General features: G+C 43.3%; 1 protein-coding gene and 1 pseudogene across 24 annotated transcripts in view; both read left to right on the forward strand.

Annotated features, from left to right (window-relative positions):
- The window catches only part of KLHL9 (kelch like family member 9), a 46,469-nt gene that overhangs the window by 15,067 nt on the left and 9,385 nt on the right, over positions 1 to 22,017 (forward strand). For 5 of the 24 annotated variants that reach the window (XM_033858028.2, XM_073806069.1, XM_033858029.2 and 2 more), the window contains 3 exons: positions 1,143 to 1,232; positions 10,657 to 12,853; positions 13,148 to 13,841. The exons of 3 other annotated variants lie outside the window; for them this stretch is intronic. The gene's annotated coding sequence lies outside the window, so the exon portion shown is untranslated. Of the gene's footprint in view, positions 1 to 1,142; positions 1,233 to 3,046; positions 4,645 to 7,029; positions 7,155 to 10,462; positions 12,854 to 13,147; positions 13,842 to 18,103; positions 20,041 to 22,017 lie in introns of those variants that run through there. 16 more of the 24 variants (XM_033858033.2, XM_033858031.2, XM_033858034.2 and 13 more) reach the window with 12 other exon arrangements.
- LOC101325496 (interferon alpha-7-like) lies at positions 703 to 14,648 on the forward strand (annotated as a pseudogene).

Genomic DNA, 22,017 nt, shown 5'->3' on the forward strand with positions numbered 1-22,017 from the left:
TGCCAGGCCCTGCCTGGTGCAGAGGCTGCCAGCTGCTGGTTAGTGGGGCCTTGTCACTGGGAAGCTGACTGCAAGACCCCAGGGGGGACACAGGGCTAGTGCTGGCTCACTGGTAGGTGGAGCCAAGGTCCAGAAGACTCTGGGGCTGTTGCCTGCCCATGTCCCAAGGTTAGTGCTGGACTACTGGCAGGCAGAGCCAGGTCCTGGAGTCTGGCTGCAGGGCCCAGGGATCACACAGCTGGTGTCAGATCACTAGTGGGGGTTGGGGGAGGTGGTTCCTGACACAGTTGGGTACAGGGTCCAGGGTGTCCCCAAGCTTGTTTTGGCCTGCTAGTGGGCAAGGCTGGGGACCAGCTTATCCCAGGGCAGGGTGTAGCTAGCTGTGGGTAGACTGGGTCCATTGGCTGGAGAACTGTGGTTTTGAATCTGGTGTCTGCCTCCCTAATGGGTAAGGCTGGTCTAGAGCACAAGTGCTTGCCCACTGGTGGGTGGAGCCATGTCTAGAGGCCTCTGTGGGCTTAGGAGTTTCTTATACAGCCTGTCTGCTGTGTTCCCACCTAGTAAGTTGCTTGGGCTGAGGTGTCCCAGCACTGGCATCTACAGGCTGTTGGGTGGGGTCAGGTCTTGGCACTGATGAGCTAGAGAGAGGATCCCACAACAGTGCTTGCCCGCACCAGTGTCCACGTGGTAGAGCTCCCAAGTATGGCTGCTGCCAGTGCCCATGTACCCAGGGTGAGCTGCAGCCCCCCGGCCCCCCACTGCCACCTCTCTCAGACTCTCCAGGACCAGCAGGTAGGTCTGGCCCAGGCTTCTGTCAATTTACTGCTTTTTCCCTGGGTCCCACTGCAGGGAGATTCTGTGCCCTTTAAAAGGGGAGTCAATGTTGTGAGCCTCAACTGGTGGGGAAATGAAGCCCCACTGCCCTTCAAAGCCAAATGCTCTGGGGGCTCGACTTCTTGGTGCAGGACCCCCTGGCTGGGGAGCCCAACATGGGGCTCAGAAGTTACTCCGAGGAGAGAACCTCTGCAATACAACTCTTCTCCAGTTTGTGGGTCTCCCATCCCGGGGGGTATGGGACATGGTTATATCTAAGTCTGCCCCTCCTACCCATTCTCATCGTGGTTCCTTTTTTATGTCTTTAGTTGTAGAAGATCTCTTCTGGTTGGTTCTGGTCTTTTTCATTGATGGTTGTTCTGCAAGTACTTGTGATTTTGGTGTGCTCATGAGAGGAGGTAAGCTCAGGGTCTTTCTATTCCACCATCTTGGCCAAAGAGAGTATCTTTGATACAACACAAAAACACAGATTTAAATATCTTTGACCTTTATCTTATTGATAAATTCATATAATTTGAGTTTTATAAAAAATCTGCACCATTTCATCTGGATTCTAAGCATTCACACCCACTACTATGTGGTTTTTTTAATGGACTGTAAACTAAAGAGCTTCAGCTTACAAAGTATCACACTAACAGAGTAAATCTTTTCAGTGGCAGAAAGAATTTAATGTGCAAATATCCAGGTATAAGTAAACTTGATTAACTTATAATATTCTGAGAACTTTTATATATTGGTTTGCCCATGCAGATGCTAGGATCAGATCACTGCTCTACCCACAAAGCTTTCATCCACCCCAGACAACAACACATACATAGCACACGTGTGTGATACAGAGTGGCTTCTGGACCAGCTGATCCAAATTCTTTTTAGTACCATCCCTGGGTTCCAAGAAAGCCTATTTCTTGGCTAGGGAACTACCCATTTCCTCTATCTCCAAAACACTGTCTCAGAGCAGAATATTCTCATACTGAGTATTCTTTCTCCCAGGATGGATATGATTGAAAACAGGTGACCTCTTAATTGTGCCTCCTGAAGCCTGTCAAAATGCACTTTCTATAACCTTCCTTGTTCCTTCTGTTCTATTTAATACAGTATTAGAACCAGATGAATATAAAGCTGCTGATGGCAGTTAAGGTCTGTTACCTGAGCTCAGATGTTTCATTGTGTATACAGCCCTTTCCCAATTTTAAGTTCATGCAGTATTCTAGCTCTTTATTGGCCCATCTTCCAGAAGGCTGTGACTATAGAGGTAGAGGTTTATCATTTTTTGCGTCGTTTCACCTAAGAGCCCATCAGCAGAGTCTATATTTGTGAATGGAGGGCAAGTCTAATTTCTACTGACTGAACTTTTATCTTAGTTCGGAAGGATACTTTATCACTTAGAAGCCAACACATTCCAGCCAGGAATTAGTGATCCATAAAAACAACTCATTTCTTCCTACTAGGCAGAGTGTTTGGTTATTAATCCCTCCATCCTTCTCCAGATAACACAGATTTCACAAACCTTCTATGCATCCTATGTATACAGGCACACTCAAAGGCATCACTTAAGCTCAGAGAATGGGGAAAGAGGGTTTTCTAACTTTCCAGGCTGACTCTCCATTAATGAGCTAACCTGTGCCCTCAACTTTTCCTACTTCATCCTGTAAGGGGAGTGGGTTATGGATTCCATTACATTGTCCACTTAGTTTACTTCTCCATCTTCCATATCTGCATTTCTCATTCACCCCCACCACTTACCTCATAGTGCACTTACCAGCCATGTGCAACACGTTCCTGGCTATCATTTAGGAGGAATACTGCTGTGTGTAGACCAAGCTCAAAGAGATGCCTCTAGTTAGCCCCCAAACTCAGTGTCCAGAAATGGGTTTTTACATATCCTGCTGGGTGCTTGCAGCTGGTCAAAGCTCCCAGTGGACAACCTGCTGATGTGGAGTACCTACTGGGGCACAGTCGAGAAGCCCTATCAAGATCTAGGTAGCCATCAGGATTATAACTTTGAGAATGACCTAAGTCTGCTGAAGCATTGGTTGTGTGCAGAGGCAGGAGCCGCAAGGGGACTTCGTTCAGGACAGTGGTAGAACTGGGGTCATCTCGTTACTGCTACTAACCAGTCTCGAACTACAGTCAAGTCACTAGCTGGGTGTTTTGTTAAAAAATCATTAAAACTGATTATTCTCCTATCCATAATCCCACTTCCCTGGGTTAGTTACTACATCAGTGATGTTGCTGGACCAACACCATTCTATTTGGAAAGATGTGCAGATGACTGAAGATGGTGGTATCAGGCACAAGAAAAATGCATAACCTGCCACTCCAATGCTCTATCCCTGCATAGAAAGAGTGGTTAATTTTTCTCTAGTATCCTTTACTGTCACCATCCCACTGCTGGCTTTCAGAAGAGCATGGTCAAAAGAAAAATCTCAACAGTACTACAATTTAACTCTTAATAGCCTTTGTCCATCCCATAGGAATGACTTTACACCCCAGACCTTACCTCTACCACAGTCTCAACAGTTCTCTTCTACTCAAGGTGACCTATAAAAACGGCTTTTATTAATACCCAGAATATAATGCTGAGAAACACTGTTCTCTCACATCATAGACTATTATCTATTTTCTCATACATCTCTAATCATCATCTTAAAGGATCTGAGCCATGTGGTCACTTTAATACAACAGAGCAGCAACCTGATTCCCAAACCAGATGCAAAGCTTCATACACTGGGTTTTCATACGCTGCATTCCTCATTTATCCTGGCATTATATTTTCCAAACAAAAACAGGAATGGGATTCTCCTTAGTTCCCTTGCGTGGGGGAACACAAGGTGATCTTCCTACCATTTCTAAAGAAATGTGGCCAACAACACAACCCTCTCAGCTTTAGAGTGACTGTAAGAAAGCAACAAGGGGCTTCCCTGGTGGCGCAGTGGTTGAGAATCTGCCTGCCAATGCAGGGGACACGGGTTCGAACCCTGGTCTGGGAAGATCCCACATGCCACGGAGCAACTAGGCATGTGAGCCACAACTACTGAGCCTGCGCGTCTGGAGCCTGTGCTCCGCAACAAGAGAGGCCGCGACAGTGAGAGGCCCGCGCACCGCGATGAAGAGTGGCCCCCGCTCGCCGCAACTAGAGAAAGCCCTCACACAGAAACAAAGACCCAACACAGCCAAAAGTAAATTAAAAAAATAAAATAATTTAAAAAAAAAGGCAGCAAGGACTACCCAAGCTCCACTGTGTTCCTAGAACCTTTAGAAAAAACACTAGTTCACATGAGCTCAAACATTTCAATCCTGAACTGATACCCTCTTCCCTGAGTTCCTTAGAATCAGGTAACCCAAGCTCAAACCATGTACAAATCCTGTTACTCCTCCTTCCTACTGAGCCTCATCATGGTTCTTCATGGTGAGTACTCTCACTTGCTGCAAGTTAGGACACCTGACTTGGGTTAACTATAGAGCTGATCATGGGGCGTCTAGCTGGGCTTCATTACAACTCCAGCAAAGTCACGTGAGAGCATCCAGAGAGAACTAGCAGTCTTCCAACTGTGCTGTTAGTGGTCAGAGAGAAGAGAATTTGGTGTTAATTATTTTGGAGGCTACTGATTTTTTTGGAGGGTGAGGGTGGAACATGCTCCCTTTTACTTTATGCATATAAGTAATTTTCTTAACTGTTCAAAAAATATCTGAAAGATTTGGGAAAAGCTCTGTTTCCTTCAACTAATGTGACAAGAAAAAAGGTCCAGAGATTTAGGTCTGTCCATAATATTCTCATAGCTATAGTGTAGACATATTGTACATTAAAAACTCAGCATTGTTGTGACCACCTAGAGGGGTGGGATACGGAGGGTGGGAAAGACTCAAGAAGGAGGAGATATGGGGATATATGTATATGTGTAGCTGATTCACTTTGTTATACAGCAGAAACTAAAACAACATTGTAAAGCAATTATACTCCAATAAAGATGTTAAAAAGAAAGAAATACTGGCATCAAAGCATAAAAAAAAGTAAAAAAAAAAAAAAAAAAACAGCAATGTGAACACATCTTGTACCCAAGTCCCTTGAAATAAGATTATCAAAAGATTTTGAAGACTTCCTGGAAGATTAAAAACATATTTCACAGTCTTCGCTCTAAGAGCACAACGCACAACTTAAAACCACACAGCAAGAGAAACAGAGCAAGACTCTGACATTTTATCTTCCAAGGACAGCAACAATGCTGACTCCCACCCCAGGTGTGCCTTGAAAACTATGCCATTTCTCACCAACTTGGGGTTGGTCTACTTCATCCCTCTTTAAATATGGAAAGGCTTGTATTGGGCTGCACCCCGAAGGCCTCCAAGCCCCGTGGCTGCCCAGCCTGAAGACCTAAGACAGAGCCCACAGACAGCGGAAACATCAATGTCTTACTGGACAGGGAATCTTAAGAAAAAGGTCCTGCAGCGACACCCCGTGGACAGCAAGCAAGACGTGGCAGCAATCTTACCTATTTGAGGGAAGCTACTATTATACAGGCAATTTGCATCAGATTGGCTCATCAGTTACCAAGGAAACCAGTAGCAGGGGCCCTTCCATCACAACCCCTCAGGTTAATGACCAACATCAGAGCAGATACTGATATTTCCCTTTTATGAGCTAGCAGGTGGAGCCGTTTTGGCCTAAGCATTAGAACAATCACTAGGCGGGCCCGGGGCGAGCAGGCTGGTGGGCGTGGGGTGTGAGGGAAGTGGGGGCTGGTCTAGCGGGGGATGCACGAAGAGCAAGAGAACAGCCGTCCTGAGTGTCCTGACCACACACCCCACCCCTACGCACCCTACGCGACCCTTACAATCTCCGTCCGCCCCTCTTCCGAGACACCCCCGGGGTCAGGTACATAGCGGCGCACCGCAACCAGATACCACAAAGGCAATACACACAACAGCTGCTAAGAAGTGTCAAGAGTAAGCTAGGCCCTTGGCACACAGGGCAGGAAGAAGGCAAGAGTCTTCAGTTGCCCCCGCTATGGGGCCTTCATATGAGAAGTGCTATCACTCTGAGTATCACTCTTAGCTACTGCGCCACCAGGGAAGTCCGAGCAGATTACATTTAAAAGAAATATCTTCCTTCTGAGCTTTTCAAAGATAACAGGAAAATAAATAATATATAACTTAGACCTTCGAATCAAGTGGGGTCTTTTTCTTCATTAACAACTTGACAGGAAAACTCAGGGATTAAGGAAAAATATTTTGGCTCTTGAGATACAGAACTTCACAGACTTTCACTGGTCACGAAGTTCAGCAAGTGGTTATTTTCACTGTCCTCATTAAGACTGGTTATTGATTAAAGGAATTGTTGATGCAAAAACTTAGACCAGTCCATGCTTAAGGTACCATTGGTTCAATGGCCTTCAAAGTTTTTTTAAAAAATAAAAAATAAGTGGGACTTCCCTGGTGGTCCAGTGGGTAAGACTCCACACCCCCAATGCAGGGGGCCTGGGTTCGATCTCTAGTCAGGGAACCAGATCCCGCATGCCATGCCACAACTAAGAAGTTCACATGCAGCAACTAAAAGATCCCGCATGCCGCGACAAAGATCCCACATGCCACGACGAAGATCCCACATGCCACAACTAAGACCCTGCGCAGCCAAAATAAATAAATATTTAAAAAAAATAAAGAATAAAAATTGTTTAAAAAAGCTCTTTTGGACTGACCTCTAGAGGGGAAACAAGGTCTCAAATTTTTCCAAAACCACAAATTTGATTCTATTTGTTTGTGCTCCAAAGAAAAGAGATTCCAGGTGAGTAAGTAAAGGCAAGTAAAGCCACTGAATACTAGTATCCATTATATATCAGTGTTCAGGGACTTCCCTTGTGGTCCAGTGGGTAAGACTCTGCACTCCCAATGCAGGGGGCCTGGGTTTGATCCCTGGTCAGGGAGCTAGATCCTGCATGCATGCCACAACTAAGAATCCACATGCCACAACTAAGAAGTCCACATGCCGCAACTAAAGGATCTCGCATGTCGCAGCAAAGATCCCGTGCCACAACTAAGACCCAGCGCAGCCAAAATAAATAAACAAATATTAAAATATATACATATATATATATATCAGTGTTCAAACCTAGATACTGGTATCCCTGAGGGTACATGATTATTATCCAGGGGCATGCAAGCACATAGATTTTAAGAACACATTTTTTACATCCTCAGCATCGATAAACATCCTTGATGAAACTGATCAGCCAGAGAAGAGAGACGGAAGTTTGGCCCATCGCCATTCTCACATTTAGACTTAACATCACTTTGTAAAATAAAGTCCTTCTTACCCATTCCAAGCCTCAGCCTGGTGCACTGCCTCAGGGTGCAAAACCTCTGTGACACCAGAGGGACAATTCCAGAAGGCTTAGTTCTTCAGAATGATTCCTTTGATAGAAAAGCAGAGGGGACTTTAATAAGATGTTCATGCTTTATCAGTTACATCCTCTCTCTCCTGTATCAACATCTTTCTTTTTATTGGCTAGTTTTGATCAACGTTAAATGTGCTTAATTTTCATTTTATCCTAAACATGACTATTCCTCAGCCCTATGACCACTTGTTAGTAGTATTTTGCTTCTGTCATTCTGTTCACACCCAAACTTCTTCAACGTTCTCTGGATTATCTGTCCCTATTTCTTCACATGCACCTCCTTCCTCCAATTGCCATAATTTGGCTTCAACCTCCCTGTTCTAATAAAACTGCTCAGCCAAAGTTTATAATAAACTATCAATACATGTTACTGAGATCAGAGATCGCTGTCAGGCAGCCTCAGCTGACATCTCAGAAGCATCGGACACTTGTTACCACGCCCTCCATCTTAAGGTCTGATGCTCATCTGGTCTCCATGTCACCACCATCCTCTGGTTTCTGCCCCTCCTCTTCTTCTCCTTTGTTGACTGCTCCCTCTCATCTTAGGGAATTGGTGTTCCTCAAAATTCCGTGCTAGTCCCACACTTCATCCTCTCTGCACATACACTCTCAACCTCCCAAATAGTTCCAAATGTCCTCTCTATGACTGTGACCTCCATATGCATGTCTTTCCCCAGAATCTTATCTCCAAACATTAGATCCATATTTCTACATGCTAGAATATCTACAATATCTCCACTTCACGTGTTCAAAATTGAATACATATTTTCCAAACTTTCTCGCCCTTCTATGTTCCTTGTGTGAATGGGCCCCAATCATTCTGCAGCCCAGGATAGAGACATGGACATTATCATTGAGTTCTCAACTTCCTCAAAGCCCATAGCCAATAAATCATCACAGATTCTTCTTCTGACATCATACTCATGGCCACCCATCATCTGTACAACAGCCTTTCCACATGAAGGGATATGCCTACCTTATGAATCCTATTTCTTTCATTGCAGTTGTTTTAAAATATAGTCACAGACTGTCTCATACTCTTTCCTGTCCCTTCCCTTCACTATGTGCTTGATGTAGCAACTTCCCTCTAATCAATACACAACACAGGTTGAAGTGATGGTGTGTAACTTATAAGACTCTGTCATAAAACAATTTACTGCCTTCTCCACTTCTGGTTTTCATCACTCACTTTGGTAGAAGCCAGCTGTTGTGAGGACACATCACAAAGCTTAGTGGAGGGGCTCAGGTGACTGTGATGAGGAACTGAGGCTTCCTGCCAGTGGTCATGTGAATGACCCATGTTAGAAGCAGATCCTCCAACCCAAGTCAAGCCTTCAGGTGACTGCAGGCCAGCTGACATCCTGACCGCCACCTCATGAGAGACCCTGAGCCCACTGAAAGCGCTCTCAAATTCTTGATTCATAAAAACTGTTAGGTAATAGACTAGTGGTTAACGCCACTAAATTTTTAGGTTATTAATTATGCATCAATAGAACACTAATTTACCAATGTAGGAGACCCAATGCAAATTTCTAGCCTCCTTTGCAGATAGAATGCAGGCACTTGAATAAGACTTTGCCAATCTGAAGCACCTGTGTGACATTTTGATCCAGAGTGAAAAATGAGGAGATATAGGCTCTGTGTGGTGATTCCATGTTTGCTGGCTGAAGCAGTGGTTTCCCATGGTGGCAAGTTCAAGTTTCCAGGAAAGAAATGGCATCAAAAAATGGCATTTCCTTTCAGTTCCTAGTGGATATCGGCAAAAACATAAACAGAATTGACAAAACTATTTATATGCCTTTTGGATTTTAAGGGTGACTGAAGGGCACTTTGCACCTCTTTAAAAGCAAAAGAGTGAAGTAAGCCAGAAAGAGAAAAACAAATATCGTATATTAACGCATATATGTGGAATCTAGAAAAATGGTACAGGTGAACCTATTTGCAGGGCAGGAGTAGAGACGCAGACATAGAGAACAGACGTGTGGACATGGTGGAGGAGGAAGGGGAGGGTGGGATAAATTGGGAGATTAGGATTGATGTATATACACTACCATGTATAAAGCAGATAGCTAGGGGGAACCTGCTGTTTGGCACAGGGAGCTCAGCTCGGTGCTCTGTGATGACCTAGGTGGGATGGGGGATGGGTGGGAGGGAGGTCCAAGAGGGGGGGGATATTTGTAGACATATACCTGATTCACTTCATTGTACAGCAGAAACTAACACAACATTTTAAAGCAATTATACTCCAATAAAAAAATAAGAAAATAAAAGCAAAAGTAAGATTCAGCGGACTTCCCTGACGGTCCAGCAGTTAAGATTGTGGTTCCACTGCAGCGGGCATGGGTGTGATCCCTGCTCAGGAAACTAAGATCCCACGTGCCGCGTGCGGCCAAAAAAAAAAAAGTTAAGACTCAGCACTTAATATATAGATTAAATTACCCCCACAAAGCAAAATAAAGCAAAAGGGAAAGCTTGTCATATTATAACATAAATAGTAAAATTTGCAAATATAGCAATTATCCTAAGATAATAAATACTAATTATTACAAACTAAAATGAAATTTCTTTCTATTCAACACTACAGTTTCTTATTATTGATAAAAATCTGCCAAAATGACTCAATATATTTTTTAACGGAAGCAGACAAAAAAGTCTTTGAACTGAGTAAATATTTACAAGATTGAGGCCACTAATAAGTGCAGTCAGCCCTCCAAATACATGGGTTCAACCACTACAGGTTGAAAATACTTGAAGAAAAAATTCCAGAAAGTTCCAAAAGCAAAGCTTGAATTTGCCACGTGCCAGCAACTATTTATAGCATTTACATTAGGTATTAGGTATTATAAGTAATCTAGAGGTGATTTAAAGTATATGGGAGATGTATGTAGGTTATAAGCAAATACTATACCATCTTATATAAGGAACTTGAAGATCCACGGTATCCGTGGAGGTCCTGGAACCTCTCCCCCTCGGCTACTGAGGGAGGACTGTAGATGAGACATACTGTGGAAGCTTAAGTCTCCTTTTCAACTTCCTGAGTTTTCTGATGAGCTTATTAAGACAAAGAAAGCATTTACTGATTTTCATGTCTTAACTTCCAGTATGACAACATCCCAGGCACAGCAGTTGTGTACTTTGCTTCTCAGATCGACCCTGGTACTTTGCGTTTATTTTGGTGTTTTTTTTTTTTTTTTTTTTTTGTCTTTTTTGATTTTGTTGTTTTTGGCCACGTCCAGCAGCTTGTGGGATTAGGGACTGAATCCGAGTCACAGCAGTGAAGGCGCCGAGTCCAAACCACTGGAGCACCAGGGAATTCCCTGAGCCTGGTACTTTGGAAGGAGTTCTTCAAAGTCTGGCTAGAAAATTCTCATTGCTCAGAAATTCTCATTGCTCAGAAAGTCTTTCCATCTCCATTTTCTGCACCAAACAGGTCGCCAACAATTCTAGCTGCTGATCAGTCCAATGAGGATTATCATCCCTCTTTGCTGAAAAAGTTGAAGATCTGCTAGATTACCGCATGGAGAAAGAGGTGGCCTGAGCTATTTGCAACTGGCTGCTCCTGGAGGAACCTGAAACCCTTCTTGTCCTTCAGGCAGGAAAACAATGGAAAGATTCTTCCATTAGGTGCAGAACTTGTGAGGGTCTCCTGCTTTGGCAGGCCGTGGTTCGGGGCTGGTCACAGCTAAGGGTGCAGACAGGGCTGGAGAACGTCATCCTGGGTGTCCTCAGTGAGGAGGGTGGCAGGCCCCGGTGAGCCTGGTGATTCAGGTGTCTGGCTGTGGGAGCCTGTATCCAGCTGCTCTGAGTACCTGCCTGCAAATGAGATTCTTAAATAGTACAAGGTTGTCAATTCTGTACTTATGCCAATTTTTTTTCCTAGTTTTTCCAATGTCTATTCAATTTCTCGGCATCTCGATAATGTCGCATCTTCAACGCTTTAGTGTATTACGCTGGAAATTAAACACATTCATGGAAAAGGACAGAGTATAAATCCAATAGGATGTACTCATCCAAATGAGACTCAAGGTTGAAATAAAAATCTGAGTCTCAATCTGTGTCTTTTAAAATTCTAATAAGAGTACTTAGACATTTGACATTTTACTGTACGTTCATGCTTTGTAATGCACCAAAATACAACTAGCCTCACCTCTCTCCATGTCCCCTTTAAGGAGCTAAGACATTAGATTTGAATTCTTCCACATGACTTTATAGGAGTCATAGCTCATGTTTCCAGACATAGTCTACGGATAAGAGTGGCATAAATGTTAACACCAAGGGCTAATTCATACCATTCTCTTCCTTCTGTCACCAAAAGTGTGCTCACCACATATATATGTGACAATGTGCTTGGCAATGTGGATTCCAGGAAAGTAAGGCAGGGATGGTGACCGCCCTCCAGGGAGCAGGGAAGACAGACTTTAGAGGCAGGATTAGGATGAGGGAAGCACCACGTGCTCAGTGCAGCTGAGGGCCAGTGCTCAGAGCTGATGAAGAGGAGGGCCTGGGAGCAGCAGAAGGCTCCACTCTGACAAAAATCTGGGGTTCCTGAATTTAAATGACATCAGATTTTGATTTCCTCTTCTAAAAAACTGAGGCAACTCAAGTAGTTGTCACACAAGCAAATGTAAAGATTAAATGAAGTTTGCAAATTATAGTCTGAGAATCTGAATTTAGTGAACATAGCTGCCTTTAGCATTAATGTGACATATAGTAACTTGTAGAGTCCATGATCAGCCCCGCCAAGAGAGGCTTTGACTGCCGCTCCCTTAACACTGTCAGGGGTCTGCGTGTTGAGGCCCCAAATGCAAACTGCAGGAGAGGGGTTGCCTTCTGGACTGCGAAGGAGCAAAGCCCAAGTTTCCAGGCCTAGAGCAGTGTCTGGTACATTAAGGAGAGAAATCCTACAGCACTTGAAACATTTGCAGAGAACCAGCATCGAGGAGAAATGGCTGCTCTGTGAATAGTATAAATGAGATCAACGGTCCCTTCCCTCATCCTCAGTCTCAGACCACCTCTGGTGATATTATTTTAAGACAAAGGTGTTTTTAAATGTTATGGGGACCAGGAAATGGGTTATAAAATGTAGATGGGGCAGAGGGTGACGAGAAATGGGACATTCCTATATTTTTAGCTATGGAAGGTCACAACGTTACTTCGAAAGCTATTTCCTGGCTCTTTGGGTAAAGAAAGGGAGGGCTTCCCTCAAGCATGGAATGTAAGAAGGCACCAAATCTAAGTGATCAAGAGAAATCATATTTTAACACAATATATAAAAATGGAAATTCCACAACATACATGCTGAAGAAAATGTCAAAATTTTAAATAAAGACAGAAATGACCCTGCATTTGGATGACGCTGACAGTCTTACAGAGGAAGGCTTCACGTTGCCAGTGAAATTTGGGTAATTTCTGTTTAGTCTATAAAATTCTTACCAGAGAAAATGAGAAGATCAGACCTGGTAAATGTCCTCAGCTGCTTATACAGGACACTAATAACTCTTCTTTCTACACTACAGTCAAGCTGGAGTCCTGAGAAAGGGGTTTCAGAAACTCGAGTTAAATAAAAATTATTTAAGACTGTCACAGAGTCACAAGAACTTGTCAAACACTGCAGTTCTCTCCAACAGGTAAAGAAGTAGTCTTGAAAATATTAATGAGTTTTCTTCCATTAAAGCTAGGAAAGTAAAATTATATTAAATTCTTGTTTTAGTATAAAGAAACTATACTTTAAATAGTGTAATAAAATGCTGTTTTAATACCCATATATTTTAATATCCTACCTTCAAGATTTAAATATTTTCAGAAAATATCTTAAAATATAAAAAATTCTAAAATATTTAATTTAAATCAAGCAATATAAGTTTAATTTAAAAATATAAAAAATAAAATGCTGTGTTTTTTTTTTTTTCTTTCTGCGGTAGGCGGGCCTCTCACTACTGTGGCCTCTCCCGTTGCGGAGCAAAGGCTCCAGACGCGCAGGCCTTGCGGCCATGGCTCACGGGCCCAGCTGCTCCGCGACATGTGGGATCCTCCCGGACCGGGGCACGAACCCGTGTCCCCTGCATCGGCAGACGGACTCTCAACCGCTGCGCCACCAGGGAAGCCCCCTGTGAGTTTTTAAATGTTCCTACCTTTCAGTTATTCAGTACTTCCTCCCCCACGTTAACGCTGTATCCTTGAAAGACACCGTGAAGTCCCAGAGCATCTACAGGCGCGCTCAGCTCCCGCGTCCTCGGCCCCGGTGGTGGCCGTGCTCCGACTCACCCCCAGGGTGTCCCCAATACCGTCCGGGCGTCCCATCGCCGCTGCCGCGTTCCCCTTTCTCTGAGCCGTGGCAGCATAGCGCCAGAAACGAGCCCGAATCTGTAAAATCGGCCCCAACTCGCTTCCCAGCTTCAAACCCCTCAGAAATCGGCTTCTTTCCCAAAAATGGCCTCGCTCAAGTTTCTGTGCGAAAATAAAGCACAAAACTCAGGGGAAAGCCCGAAAACGCAAGGTTCCCGCTTCCAACCAGACAAAATTGTCGCTAGCGCGGCCACGACAAGCCTCCCACTTGAGAACTCAGCATCGCGAAGACAAAAGTTTTTTTCTCACTATTAAATCAGTATAATGTTGCTCCGTGAGGATGTAACTCAACTTTCTCTCGCGCTGCCCAAACCGCGTAAAGTGCAAACGCTCATAAGTCAGCGTTTCCCTAGCCGAACCCATCAAAAGACATCCGGCGCCCATTAGCCGACGCCTAGAGAAGCGCGCTGTCCCGGGTTCCAGGGAAGGAACCTTCCCGCTAATTATTTAGTGGTGCCCGCGCGGCCCCTCGCGGCCATCTCGTGAATCACTGAAATTCTGAAAGGCCCAGATCTATTTGCTAGTGGCAGGAGTGACACTCTGCTCCATCCCTACTCGCCCTCTTGGCTGGAACTTGCCTTGGATCCAGAGCCTACAGAACAGGGAACTCTTCATACTGTTGAGACAGATGAAGAAGATCCCGTTTCAGTCATGCCTAGAGGACAGAACCGACTTCAAATTTCCTTGGAAAAGTGGGAATATCACAGAAATCCTGACGACTCAAGGCACCGGCTACCACCATCTGACGCTCCAGCAGATGGTAACCTCTTCAACAAGGAAGAAAGCCAAGCTGCTTGGAACAACACCCTACTCCATAAACTACCCTCTAGCCTTGATCACACCTTGGAACTACTGCATAAGCCAGTGGAAAATGACAATCTGGACTGTCCATATTTGAGAATTGTCCCAAAATATTTCCGAAGAATCCATCTCTATCTGAAGGAAAAGGAATACAGCCCCTGTGTCTGGGAGGTTATCAGAGGAGAAATTAAAGTGTTCCTTTCTCTCATGTAATAATTCTCCAATTACTGTCAACAAATAAAGAAGAAAGGTACACTTGTGACACTTCTAATCAAATGATTATTGTCTGTTTAGTCCTCTAAGATACGTCCACTCATATTTCTGCACATGTTGAAAAATATCTGAAGTGTCACGAGTTTACAAAAATATATTTACAAAGAAGAACACAATCTATTTTCTTATACAAGTAATTTTACAATGTGCTTTCTAAAATCTGTGTAACTTCTTGGAGGGTATTTGGATTTCCAACTATGACGTTTATTTTAAAATGGAAAGGTTGTTAGCATAGTATGCTGTTCAAGACATTTGTCAGTTAATTTCATGCTAGCTGCTGTCACAGAGAAACAGAAAGATGTCAGTAATTGGGTCAGCATAGAAATTTACCTTTCCATCCTTAAGAGAAAAATGCAGGCATTCCTAATCAGATGAATTTTCTAGCTGGCCTCCTCTAAACAGTGATGTAGGGACATGGGTGCCCTCTATTGTGTGGCGTTGCTCTATTCAACGTGTGATTTCCGATTTGTGGTGTGTGAGTCTATTCCACTCAGTGGTAAAGGAAAAAGTATGGGGATTACATGGGATGTTTTCAAGGGCCAAGACAGTATAGGGCAATATCACCTCTGCCCACATTAGTTGGCCTAAATCTATTATCATGGGAATCTAAGTGCAAAGAAGTTGGGAAGTTATTGGGTGACTAATGGAAGAGGAGACAAGTTCAATGAATAACACTACTTTTCATTTTTATACTATTTGTACTAATGACATTCTAGAGAAAAGAAACCAAAACAATGTTCTTGCTTCCACCCACATTATAAAAAAAAGTTGACTTGGGGTCTGACTCCACAATTTCAACTTAGGTATGATGACATGGATGTCACTCATTAGAGTTCACAGCGTGATTGACTCTTTGAAAGAAGCATTCAAGTTCATTCCCAAAGGCACAGACTAACAAGGAAAATATCTGCAAGTGTAGACACAAGTTGTTTCCTTTTTGCCTGAGAGAGACAAGAAAAGTAGGGCCACGTAGCTCCTTGAAAGTACTTGAGGATGACTGAACGAAAAGTGGAGAGTGGGTCTTCCATTCATGTCCAGGCCCGTGATTCTCATCCTTATCTGCTAAATACTGAAAATGTGAACTTGAAGAAAATAGTGCTGCAAAGTCTTTTAAAAAATACCTCACACAATATTCCATTGTAACCTCCCTTGTAGAACCACAAAGGATTTTAAAGTATCTGTAGATTATTGTCCTTTCACATCATATCTATCAAATATATCTATCAAATATATGATTGAGCTCCTGAAATGATAGGGACTGGACTAGCTGTCTAGGAAACGGCGGTTGGGTAAGATGGTGTCTCTCCCTTTAGGTATTTTACACACGCCTGGAAGGTATTCTGAGGATACAATAGGTCAGGACATGTCTTACTATTTGGGCATCTTCAACAAAATAGCATAGACTGGGTAGTTTGTAAAGAGCAGAAACTACTCACAGTTCCATAGTCTGGAAATCCAAGATCTGGGTGTCAGCGTGGTCCAGTTCTGCTGAAAGCCTGCTTCCAGGTCACACACTGTCCACTTCTCCTTGGCAGAGACTGGGGGATTTATCTGAGACCTCGTTTAAAAGGGCACTAATTCCAATTGTGAGGCCTCCATCCTCATGACCTAATCACCTCCCAAAGGGCCCACCACCTAACACCATCACTTTGGGGATTAGGACTTTAATGAACCTTGTGGGGTACCAAACCTTAAGAACATAAAGGTCTTTAAAGGCTACACGCCTGTCATTTAGAAGAAAGAATATATTCATGCTGAGTAAATAAAGATGAAAGGGCAGGTTAGCAGGAAAAAAGAGCAGACCAAGGACTCAGAATCCAAACTCATGGTTTTGGACCTGAAGTCATGCTTTAGTTATTACTGGCCAAATTTTGGAAATCAAACTGAAAGGAGCCCACTCTCCCATGGAGTGGAACGAAGATACAGGATGCAACAGATCATTCATCATTCTTTGTGAAGAGACTCCAACGATTCTCAGGAGAAACGTAGTAATTGCCGCATCAATAAAGATCCACTAAGGAGTAATATGTGTCTGGTTACTGTGAGCTGTGAGATTCAGGGAGAGTCTGAGTTCAGATAGGTGGCTCTGTATATGACACCAGGCTAGTTCTTTCCTATTATAACCTAGTAGAGGGCAAATTAGAGATGAGGCCATCCTCATGAGTTTAATATAGTGCCAGGCAAAGGCTGAAAATTGTGCTGCAACTTGAATGCCCAGAACCATATGCACCTTAAAGGAAACATAATCCTAGTGGTTTTAGCAATCAACTCAGTAGGCATGACTGATACCAGTAAGGGAAGAGTGGAAATATGAGCCATTTCGATTATAATCCCAGCAAATATGGCCCTGATGAAGCAAAACAGCTTGGTCATTTGCAAATGCCTTCCAGTAGGAGGAGAAAATCTAAGAAACTGCTTTAGTTAAAACTACCTGTTGAGTGATTACACTGGGCCTGGTGCCCATGATACCGCAGAGAAGAAGACAGAGTCCAGTTACTACAGAGCTGCTTTGCCAAAGATGGTCACATACCTATTGTTTGAAGATGGGAATGTAGAGGGCTGAAGCAACATAACTTCCACTGCAAAATAAAAAGTATTAAAGATTGGAGCTGAAAGTTAATTCTTTCCATGACATAATATTTATTCGGTTCTAAATTAATTATGAAGATGGTTTCCTTTTGTTTGAAAAGGATAGACTTGGATTGGCACCTCTAAAAGTCCTTAAGGAAATTTGAAATTTAATGCAAAAATAGAGAGAAAGATTCAAATTGATGATGACTGCTAAATCATGCATTCTCACTGGGGATGCTAACTGCTTCCATGGGTACAAACATTAGTTTTTAGGGGTATGACAAATTTTGCTATTACAATGCTGTATAGCTTAACCCTATACAACAAAATCTTATTCCTTAGTATTCATTTTTGTCTTTGGGTTTTCTTGTGTATCATACATACAAGAAGCGTTGACACTGAGTTCATGGAAGATAAACAAACTGCATACACGGTCAGTGCTCCACACTATGGTGACTTGATAGCTCACTGGAGGACTTTCTCTCCATCATTTGCTTGATCTCAAAGTAATATTGTGAGAGGTGGCCTTCACTTACTTCTGAGCTCCCATTGGCTGTCTTGTGGATGTTGCTTATGTTTGAGTCTCAGTATGATTTGTGCTATGGGAATTAAATACAAATAGAAAATTGTATTTGCATATTAAATACAAAAAAGGTTATATTTTATCATTTAGTTCTACTGAAGTTGTTCAACACATCCATAATTACAGCAAGTGCTTAACAGAAAAAAATGTTTACAATATCTAGATGAATATCAGCAGTGAAATTAAAAATTATATTCTGAAAAAATTTTATTGTATGATATGAAACAAAATTAAAAGTTAAGTATCTAAAAGTAAATATTAAGAAAATAATTTTTTTTTTTTTTTGTGGTACACGGGCCTCTAGCTGTTGTAGCCTCTCCTGTTGCGGAGAACAGGCTCCGGACGCTCAGGTTCAGCGGCCATGGCTTACGGGCCCAGCCACTCCGCGGCATGTGGGATCTTCTGGGACCGGGGCACGAACCCATGTCCCCTGCATCGGCACGCGGACTCTCAACCACTGTGCCACCAGGGAAGCCCAAGAAAATAATTTTAAAATTTCAATGATTTTGAGCAGTTTTGAATGATTTTTAAGTATATCTATACCTTGGTAGTACTATAAAGTTTATAAATTTTATTTGAATATGTAGTTTCCTACACTCCTGTTTATATAAGTAAATATAGTAATTAAAAGTCACTCTGAAAACTTATTTGTAAAGTTAAATTAAAATTCAATAGCTTATCAATCAGTGTGATACCACATCAACAAGTTGAAGAATAAAAAGCATATGATCATCTCAATAGACACAGAAAAATCTTTTGACAAAATTCAACACCCATTTATGAAGAAAACTCTCCACAAAGTGGGCATAGATGGAACCTACCTCAACATAATAAAGACCATATACAACAAACCCACAGCAAACAACATTCTCAATGGTGAAAAACTGAAAGCATTTCCTCTAAGATCAGGAACAAGACAAGGAGGTCCACTCTCACCACTATTATTCAACATAACCTTGGAAGTCCTAGCCACAGCAATCAGAGAAGAATAAGAAATAAAAGGAATCCAAATCAGAAAAGAAGTAAAACCATCACTGTTTGCAGATGACATGATACTATACAGAGAAAATCCTAAAGATGCTACTAGAAAACTACTAGAGCTCATCAATGAATTTGGTAAAGTTGCAGGATACAAACTTAATACACAGAAATCTCTTGCATTCCTATACACTAACAATAAAAGATTAGAAAGAGAAATCAAGAAAACAATCCCATTTACCATCAGATCAAAAACAATAAAACACCTAGGAATAAACCTACCTAAGGAGGCAGAAGATTTGTACTTAGAAAACTATAAGACACTGATGAAAGAAATCAAAGATGACCCAAACAGGATTTCCCTGGTGGTGCATTGGTTAAGAATCCGCCTACCAATGCAGGGGACATGGGTTCGAGCCGTGGTCCGGGAAGATCCCACGTGCCGTGGAGCAACTAAGCCCATGTGCCACAGCTACTGAGCCCGCATGCCACAACTACTGAAGCCTGTGTGCTAGAGCCCGTGCTCTGCAGTGAGAGAAGCCACTGCAATGAGAAGCCCACACACGGCACCGAAGAGTCGCCCCCGCTTGCCGTAACTAGAGAAAGCCCTTGCACAGAAACAAAGACCCAACACAGACAAATTAAAAAAAAAAAAAAAAAGGCAGCAAGGACTCCCCAAGCTCCACTGTGTTCCTAGAACCTCTAGAAAAAACACTAGTTCACATGAGCTCATACATTTTAATCCTGAGCTGATACCCTCTTCCCTGAGTTCCTTAGAATCAGGTAAACCAAGCTCAAACCGTGTACAAATCCCCTTACCTCTCCTTCCTACTGAGCCTCATCACGGTTCTTCATGGTGTTTACTCTCACTTGCTGCAAGTTAGGAAACCTGACTTGGGTTAACTATAGAGCTGATCCTGGGGCGTCTAGCTGGGCTTCATTACAACTCCAGCAAAGAAAGTCACGTGAGAGCATCCAGAGAGAACTAGCACAGTCTTCCAACTGTGCTCTTAGTGGTCAGAGAGAAGAGAATTTGGTGTTAATTTTTTTGGAGGCTACTAATTTTTTTGGAGGGTGAGGGTGGAACATGCTCCCTTTTACTTTATGCATATAAGTAATGTTTTTAACTGTTCAAAAAATATCTGAAAGATTTGGGAAAAGCTCTGTTTCCTTCAACTAATGTGACAAGAAAAAAGGTCCAGAGATTTAGGTCTGTCCATAATATTCTCATAGCTATAGTGTAGACATATTGTACATTAAAAACTTAGCATTGTTGTGACCACCTAAAGGGGTGGGATACGGAGGGTGGGAGGGAGACTCAAGAGGGAGGAGATATGGGGATATATGTATATGTGTAGCTGATTCATTTTGTTATACAGCAGAAACTAACACAACATTGTAAAGCAATTATACTCCAATAAAGATGTTAAAAAGAAAGAAATACTGGCATCAAAGCATAAAAAAAGTAAATAAAAAAAACCTCAGCAATGGGAACACATCTTGTACCCAAGTCCCTTGGGTAAGATTTGTAAGATTATCAAAAGCACTGATTTTGAAGACTTCCTGGAAGTTAAAAACATATTTCATAGTCTTCGCTCTAAGAGCAGAACGCACAACTTAAAACCATACAGCAAGAAAAATAGAGCGAGACTCTGACAGATTTTATCTTCCAAGAACAGCAACAATGCTGTCTCCCACCCCATGTGTGCCTTGAAAACTATGCCATTTCTCACCAACTTGAGGTTGGTCTACTTCATCCCTCTTTAAATATGGAAAGGCTTGTATTGGGCTGCACCCCGAAGGCCTCCAAGCCCCGTGGCTGCCCAGCCTGAAGACCTAAGAAAGAGCCCACAGACAGTGGAAACATCAATGTCTTACTGGACAGGGAATCTTAAGAAAAAGGTCCTGCAGCGACACCCCGTGGACAGCAAGCAAGACGTGGCAGCAATCTTACCTATTTCAGGGAAGCTACTATTATACAGGCAATTTGCATCAGATTGGCTCATCAGTTACCAAGGAAACCAGTAGCAGGGGCTCTTCCATCACAACCCCTCAGATTAATGACCAACATCAGAGCAGATACTGATATTTCCCTTTTATGAACTAGCAGGTGGAGCCGTTTTGGCCTAAGCATTAGAACAATCACTAGGCGGGCCCGGGGCGAGCACGCTGGTGGGCGTGGGGTGTGAGGGAAGTGGGGGCTGGTCTAGCGGGGGATGCACGAAGAGCAAGAGAACAGCCGTCCTGAGTGTCCTGACCACACACCCCACCCCTACGCACCCTACACGACCTTATAATCTCCGTCCGCCCCTCTTCCGAGACACCCCCAGGGTCAGGTACATATCGGTGCACCGCAACCAGATACCACAAATGCAATACACACAACAGCTGCTAAGAAGTGTCAAGAGTAAGCTAGGCCCTCGGCACACAGGGCAGGAAGAAGGCAAGAGTCTTCAGTTGCCCCCCCTATGGCGGCATGAGCCAGGTGGATTTCCCATGGCATCTCGCTGCACACCCAGCCATCAGACTCATTTTGCAGCCTGGCCACCACGGTGGCCCAGTCCACAAGTTGATTCCCTGCCCTCAGCCTAGCGAGGAAGTCTAGCAATACAATACAGGGAGGTCGTGACCAGTAAGCAAAATACAAGCCTTAACAGCATTCTGAGATAACACCACCCCTACCTGTGGTTTCTGTCCTGGCCTGCAGTACCATACGGCCTGTCCACCCTCAGTCCACACAGCCGGCGCCAAATAATGGAGCCTTTCAATTAGCAAGGCATCAGCAGGGTTGGAAGGCAGGTGGAAATACCAGCACTTATCTTTACCAGGCCATTTCTGAACTGCATAGCCAAGAAAGTGGGATTCCTTGGTTGATATCGATGTCTATGGTGAGAAAGGAAGACAAGAAAGAGTACAGCCATTTTGAAAAAAAGGCCAGACAACGGTCTTGGGCAAAACAGGTCTTGCAAGCTAGAGAACAAAGGCCAAGGGGTCCTGAGTTCTGGGGGTGGGATAAGAGAGGGGGACAACAGCCTCCCAGGAATAAAAGATGATCTCTGTTACATTAACGAGTATACCTAGTTGCCACAAGGGAAGAAGCTCAACTGCAGATTTCAACCTTACCTGTTCCGGGGCTCTCTTGCAGAAGCTCCTCACGCACTCCTTTCCCCTCCCAGAAGCGTTCCCTAACGTGAGAGCCACCATGGAGCCTCCTGCTGCTGAACGAAGAAGTGTGAGGAT

Source organism: Tursiops truncatus, chromosome 6 (assembly GCF_011762595.2).
Source record: "Tursiops truncatus isolate mTurTru1 chromosome 6, mTurTru1.mat.Y, whole genome shotgun sequence".
In the NCBI taxonomy this organism is placed as follows: Eukaryota; Metazoa; Chordata; class Mammalia; order Artiodactyla; family Delphinidae; genus Tursiops; species Tursiops truncatus.